Raw genomic sequence first — 7,671 nt, 5'->3', positions numbered from 1 at the left:
GCCTTTCTTTGACTAACTACTAAGTTAGCACAACCATTTCCAAAATATCTGATACTAGGGGTAGGGAGGTTAACAGGCCAAAGAGCAAGTTCTAAACTTGTGCGTTTCCATTATGTTCTAAGAAGAGCTAAGATGTTATCTTTAAAATAAGAGGGGAGGGGGGGAGCAGAGCCTATTGGGTGCGTCTTTCCTAATAGCTTCCCCCCCCAAAAAAAACCCCCACCCCAACCTGGAGCCAGACTTGTGGCTTGCCCTTAACATCAAATTAACCATTGTCTCTTGACCCAGCTCCCTGAACAAAATGCCTTCAATTGGCATGTCTGGTATTGAGAACATCATGTTATTTTGTGCACCCTGATGTTTCCTGAATTTTGATGACACATGTTATCATCAAACCACACTGAACACTGACAACAATTTTCATGTGTCAGAACAAACTTGGAGACCCTCCCATGAAGCATACAACTGCAAGGATTGATTACTAATGTGTTATATATAGAGGGTGGCATTTGGAATGTTAAAGAGTGTTCAATGACACTTAGTAAACCAGTTAATCACTCCCATTTGTTAGATACAGAGAGCTGATCAAAGAAGGACACCTTAATCTGATGACAGCTCTATTGCAGGGACATTTCTGTAACATCAGGATGCCCCATTTGTGTATCTGTCTTCCCTTTTAAATTCTCTTGGCTGAGGTAAGTTGAGCTGGGCCATGGGAACCACAGGTATAACCTTTGGTTACTCCAGAATGACAAATAAATGAGAGCTTCAATAGAGAAGTGAAAGCTGGAAGTGGGTTTTTTTAGTTCCAGTTAGTTTCAAAAAGCACCCATTGTTTCTGCATTAGCTATGCAGAACCACACACTCGTCTCTCACACATAAGAGCAATGGAACAAGAAGCTAGAGCTCAAAACCTCTGCTGAGCAGAGGCCACCTGGCATAGATTCCCTATTTCTCTTTTTCCTCACTGCTCTTAAGTTGCCAAGCTGTAAGATGCCCTACTGGCTGGAAAGCTGTGAACACCCTGGAGCAGAGTCACATAGGACCTCTGCAGACTAGAGCAGGTTTTGGGCAGGTGTATTCTGCAACATGGTGTAAACACCGTAACAGTGCTTTAGTGGTGAATTTTTGTTTGGCACATCATTCCACTTTATTACTTTTTTTGATGCTTCCCCAGTGTTATCACACTATTATTGTCTAGAAGGGCACTCTAGTGCAATGGGCCAAACCCTCCCCCCAATCATACAGGAATGTGGTATGAAAAGTAACAGATCTTCAGCTAGATGCTACAGGACATGCACAGAGTGGAAATGAAGCAGTGTGACCTCCCCAAAACTTTTGCAGGCACAAACAGTATTGAAACCAGAAGTACGTACATATGGCCAACCCAATAGAATAATGGGCACAAATAATCAGAAATGTGCAATAAAAAGGACATGGAGGGCCACAAATGTTTTGAAACAGGGAAGATTTGCGTTGGCTGAATATTAACCTTATGTACTAATCCACTGTAGATGACGGCAATTTACAGAATTAGTATTGGCAATGTAATTTGCATACCTACACTGTACAGGCAATCTGGGTACAGGAATCCACATAACTTGAAAAGGTACCTGCTCTCAACAAGACATCTAGTTTTATGTTTGGAGGTTATAGTAAATTTTTGGTAGACTGTTTCCACTTCTAGTTAATATGAGATGGTGGTTATTTCTGGGCAAGTAATGTAATTTACTATGGGGTTTTTTACCAAGCCATGTGTAATCCTGTGTAAGGGAGAGGGTCGGGGGGGGATGGGCTAAACATATTGTACTCATGACATGGTTTGACCCGAGAGTGTTAAAACATTACAGGAATAAAGCTGTAGCAAAAATAGAGAGTGCTTGGTGCTGTGGTGTTGGAAATATAAATTCAAGAGTGGGAACCATTGTGAAAACAACAGATTGCTGTGACATCTCAGAGACTATTGCAGCATAAGCTTTCATGGAGCAGTGCCTATTTTGTCAGATACGTGAAAAACACTTGGCAAGTGAAGGTAGATGCAATTGCAACAGCAAAGATGCCTGTGATTTCAGAATAATGTTTCCATTTGAATGGGACCCAAATTCTGGCATCCCAAATTCTAGTATGACAGACCCTCCAAGTGTCCCTATTTTCCAGGGACATCCCTGATTTAGAAAAGTCATCTGCTTTTCTGATTTGATCCCAGAATGTCCCACTTTATGTGTGCTACAGCACAGGACAAACGGCAGTTCCCTTGGCCTGAAAAGCGAGATGAATGCCGCACCTCATGTTCGCCTTTGACTGGACTTAACCATCCAGGTTTATCTTTGTAAAGTAAGAGCATAGAGCATATGGATACCCTAATACCGTCCCCAAATAACATGGGTACCTTAATACTGACCTCAAATAATACCAGTAGTTCACATCATTGAAGGCCATGGGCTTGTGAAAACCTTCCTCAGTCTTATCTTTGTCTGACTTAGCAACAACTAATCAGTGAGAAGGTGGGTGTGGCTTTCCTTGGACAAAGGGATTAAATTCTGCAGTGCTGTAACAAAGCAGAATTTAAAAAACAAATTTGAAGGAGACATCCCTTCCTATTATAAAAGCACATGTATATTTTTCCTCTTTTTTCCTCTTTTGGTCAAACAGGGTTCGCAGGTTTTTCAAATAATATCAAAACCTGCACAACCAGAGGCAGAGGTGCAACACAGACACACTTTGAGCAGTATGTTTTATTTAAAATGACCATCTGTCTCCATTCCAAATCATTCCAGACTTGAACAGAAATTTGTAAAAATAAAAAATGGTAACAAAGCAATCCTGCAAAGCGGGGATTGGGGCACTTTTTGGGGCAGATTAAGCGTTTTAGAAATTAAGTGTGCTGAGTTTGCTTTTTTTGTCAGATGTAGATTAAGTGTGGAAGGATGGGGTGTGTGGAAAATATAGGGTGTTAACACACTTGCTGCAAGCTTCCTGGTAAGGTAAGGTCAGAGGGCAGGCCTTCAATCACATTCCAGATAAGAGAAGACTTAGCAGAATACCAAAAGCGTGTGTTAACTGATAAAGGTGGCGGCAGGGGTCAGAAACTAAGTTATAGGAAGGTAATCTAGGAACCACTTTCTATATTGAAAGAGCAGAGGTCAGGTCCTGAAAGAGCGGCCTCAAGGTGGAGGTAGAGATTAGCAGTGAAAGGCTTCTTCAATTGGTTGATAGGCCATGACTTGTTAGCCAATAGACAATCGCCCCTCCACAAGAGGATGGTTGCGTCACGTTTGCGCAGCGTGCGTCGGAAAACTGAAGACGGGGGTTCCTGCCGAAGGAGGCGTGGAGAATTAAGAAGAGTGACGATTACACCATCCAATCAGAATGAGGAGCAGCACAACGCCAGGCGCACATCGATACGTGATTGGATCATCTTCCTAGGAAGGCGGACCTTGGACAACACGGTTGCTATGACGGCAGAATGCCCACCTTCCCGGCGCCGCCATCTTGTTGTTGATTCGAACCGTAGGGAGCGGGTGAGGGCAGTGTTTGAAGCCGGCCTGGGGGGACCGAGTAGCAGCGCCCCCCGGCCGGGCAGGGAGAAGTTTCCCTTGGTAAGTTTCGGTCTCGGAAGCGGGGTTTGTGCGCGGGAGGCGAAGGGGAGGGCGCCTCTCTTCCTCTCTCGGCTCGGATCTGAACGAGTGTCGGGAGGGGGAAGAGGAGGCCGGTCGGGGGGGGGGGGAGGAAGGAGCTCGGTGGGGGCTGAGGCGAGGCAGCGGCGCGTGAGAAGAGAGACCAGGCTCCCTGGTGGGTGTGGTGGGTCCGTGAGGGCTTCTGGGCTGCCCCCCGAGGGAGGGATCCTGCGCAGGTGTCTTTCTATTGGGGGGGGAGGCGGAGGGTGTTACAAAATGGGAAGTGGAAGCGGCTCTCCTGCCAGGCAGCCCGGTCTGCCAGTCGTCTTCGTTCTCGACGGGCTTCTGGGCTGCTACTTTTGCATGTTCTGCCGGTTCCTTTCCTCCCCGGTGGAGACGCGGCGCCAGGTTGGCTTCGTTCAACCGTCTGTTTTGGAAGCGGGCTTTCTGGCGAATACACGGCACGCTACTCCTCTTAGTGGTTGACATCATTAGACAAGGCCAATTTGGAATGTGTGTGTAGCTTGGAGTCAGTAGCTGCTGCACGAGAAATTGGGGGGGGGGGGCTTCGCTCAAGCCGTTTTTCTTCCCCTTCCCCTCCCCTGCCTGGGAAAAGCCTTTAACGAGGTGACAGGTTGAATCCCAGAGGTCACCATGTCCGTTGGGAAATGGTGTTGGTTTTCAACAGAAGGCGACTGCTTGGCACACTGGACCTAAGTAAGTATGTTGGTTCGAATCCAGGGAACTCTGGGAGTAGCAGAAGGCTCTGTAGGCAGTAAGTATCCAACAACTGACTTTGATGGATCATCCTTAACATAGAACCACATGTAGGGAATTGTGCTGGAACTGGACAAGTAATAACTTTGCATTTTAATATTTTCTCTCTTCCCACCACTCAAATCTTGTTCTAGTATAGGGTTGGGTAATCTCAGTCCCAGAGACTGAATGTGGCCCTTCAGACCTCTGTGATTGGCCCTTGGGACTCTCCCCAGGCTAGACCCATAAACAGGCCCTCTCTCAAAGCTGCAGCACACATTGACTGCTCTGCACACTCCTCAAGGGCTTTTGCCTGACAAGAATGTGTCTTTGAGCTGTGACTCTGCCTTTTGCTTGCCTGGATGTAGAGATGGGGGTGGTGTGTAGAAACCTTTGACTTTTGTGTGGCTCACATGTAGCCTACTATATAAAAGTAAAAACTACTTGGTCTCTTCAGTAGTGGCCCCTTCACACTTGTGGAATGCTATCCCTAGGGAGACACAACTGGTATCGTCTTTATTTTGGGGCACAAGGCAAAGACGTTTTCTCTTTATCTGGGTGTTCGGCCCTTAATTTGAAGGCAGTGTTCAAAATACCCCTTGCACCAGGTGTGTTTTGTGACTGGCATTGGTCCAGTTGCGACCATGTGGAGATCTCTGGATGCCAGCTTGGCGACTGACATCTCCATCTGTCTGGCCCTTCCAGCTTTCTTAAGCAGGTAAGCAGAAGAGCTTATTTACTGCATTCATATCCCACCTTTTTCTCCAAGGACTACATGGTTCACCCGCTCCTCAGTTAATCCCTACAACGACCGTGTAAGGTAGGTCAAGGGACTGTGACAGACTTCAAGGTCACCCAGTGAGCTATATGACTGAATGGGGAATCATACCCCTGATTTTTCAGGACTTAGTCTGACACCCTGACTACTACACCACCCTGACTTCCTAGAGTACTTCTTCTGTGGGGCAGCTATATAAATTAAGTAGGTACATAAATATGGGGAAAGCAAAATGTTACTTAGAGAAGGATCTGAAATATTTTCCTTGAAGATTGAATTTTTTTTATTCTGAATTGTTTTATTTGTTGTTTCCATGTGTTGTAAATGGCTTTGAATTTTTTTTCCCGTTAAAGTAGAAAGTGTTATAGAAATGAAATGAATAGTATTAATAATAAATTTCGCTGGGGGAGAAATGGTGCCTAGATATTCTGTTGTGGTGATTGTAGCCTAGGTTTAAGGTGCCATTTGGCGATTAGCTTATATATCTGAGTTTATAACATTGTTTGAAGGATGGCATTGTGGTGGGATCTGTTAGTGCCTATCTGCTTTATCTGTGTAGCTGTGTTGTTACTGGATGTTATTGGATGTTATTAATTGATTTCGATGTAAGTTTATTTGGATCCTTCCATGAAAAGAGTAACTAACAACTATGATAAATAAATTGCCCCACCAACCTTTGTCTCTGGCCCCTCTCACTCCTGGCATATGGGCTCTGGAAGGAATGCAGGCTTTGGTCTGAAAAAGGTTCCCAATCTCCATTCTAGTATATTAGTGTTTTCTCACTTGCTATAACATTTGTTGTTTGTACTTAACATAGTAGCTTGAGCCATAATTCAAAATGTTGATGCAGGGGAGCTTGCACAGTATAGGTGACACTTAAGCGGTTTTGCATGGATACTCCAACCCTCTTGTATAGCCTTTAAGTTAATGCCTAGTTTTCTTACAGGAGGAAGTCAGTTCGCCTAAAATCAGCTGATGAATTTTGTTATACAAGCAAGAAAATGCCTACAGCGGAACCTATTTATAACTAGCTGTGTGTGTTAAATTTGCAGAGATACATGCATTCAGTAAATGATTCTGTCAGGAATCAAAGTTAAGATGATTGAAAGTATATTTCACTAAAAAATACACCAACAAGGAAATATTTAATGCTGCTTGAAAGATCACTGCAGCTCAGTCAGTAGAGCATGAGATTCTTAATCTCAGAGTTGTGGGTTTAAGCCCCATGTTGGACAAAATATTTCTGCATTACAGGGTTGGACTAGATTACCCTTATGGCTCCTTTCAACTCTACAATTCCATGATTCTATTATTTCTTTTAAGGTAACCTTTGCAGCCCAAGGACCATAGTTACTAACTACGACCTGCAGTTTTTAGTGCAGTGGGTTCCTTGCGATTTATATTTTATTCATCCTGAAAACTCATTTTAATTAGGTTAGCTTGATAACTTGGCAAAGAATTTAGGTTTCAGAAATATGAGTGCTTTTCATCAACTTGGATTTGGTATGAAGGTTACACTCAGACCTTTTTGGATACAAACAAGCCATTGTAATGTAAGAGGAATGACTGCAGTATGCTCTGCATGTAGTTGCCTTTAATGACTAACGAGTACATTGGTTTTCAAGCAGTGTGCCATGGTATCCTGGGGTGTCTTGAATGATGGTCAGGGGTGCCGCGGGCAACACTGGCCTCTGTCCTTCTTTCCTTCCCTCCCTTCTTTGATGCCCTCTCACATCTGCCTCCCAAAGGCTTGCACAACTGTTCGTTACAGCAGCCCTGGCTACAAGCTCCCCAGGTGAATGGTGCCTCTGCTGCTGGCCAGGGAGTGCTTCCCAGGCCCCTGTGGGGCAGTGTGAGGAGGCTTCTCTCTTTGGGGCAGGAGGGCAGCTCAGAGACCAGGGTTAGCAGCAGCTGCTGCTGCCTAAAGGACTCCCAAGGAGAGGGGAGAGGAGAGGAGGCTCAGGGAACACTCCACAAGGGATGGTGTTTGAAAATGGGTGAGAGACTGCCAGCTCTGCTGGCAAGGGGTGACATAACTGGGCTCCTGAGCCCCACAGGGCAGGAAGAATGTAACTGGTCAAGGGAGCCATGGACTGAAAAAGGTTGAAAACCTCTGAACTAGTATATCCCTCTTTTTGGTGGGAAGGAAGTCTGGTAGCATTATATGTTGGTGCTTCTGCAGCCACAGCATCATTTTCCAAGTAGATTTCAAGGTGCTGGTTCAAATCTACATACCAGATGGATAGGGCACATGCTAAACAGGCTGCCAGAACCCATATGTTCTATCACAATGGGTTAGCCAATGGGAACTTCCTTTGACATGCAAATAGCAACTTGTCAGAATTGTGGTGGGCAAAGGAAGAGTTAAACTCCTCTCCATGGTCCTAAGGTAGTTTAGGTTCCTTTGTGACTGCCCTTTATGTAAAAAAAACCAAACCCCAAACTCTGTGATTCTCTTCGTCTAGCGGTTTTTTCATCTTGCGAAGCAAGCCCATTGAAGGATTAGCGGATTAGCGCTTT

The 7,671-nt window shown here is 45.0% G+C and overlaps 1 protein-coding gene across 1 annotated transcript in view; it reads left to right on the top strand.

The window, feature by feature from the left end:
* The first annotated feature begins 3,306 nt into the window (after positions 1–3,306).
* IP6K1 (inositol hexakisphosphate kinase 1) overlaps positions 3,307–7,671 on the top strand; it is a 30,679-nt gene continuing 26,314 nt past the window's right edge. Inside the window, exon 1 of the mRNA XM_082214304.1 lies at positions 3,307–3,599. The gene's annotated coding sequence lies outside the window, so the exon portion shown is untranslated. The remainder of the gene's footprint in view (positions 3,600–7,671) is intronic.

This window comes from Podarcis vaucheri (genome assembly GCF_965113315.1).
Source record: "Podarcis vaucheri genome assembly, chromosome: 2".
Lineage (NCBI taxonomy): Eukaryota > Metazoa > Chordata > Lepidosauria > Squamata > Lacertidae > Podarcis > Podarcis vaucheri.
This window is presented reverse-complemented; position numbering and strand designations above follow the sequence as displayed.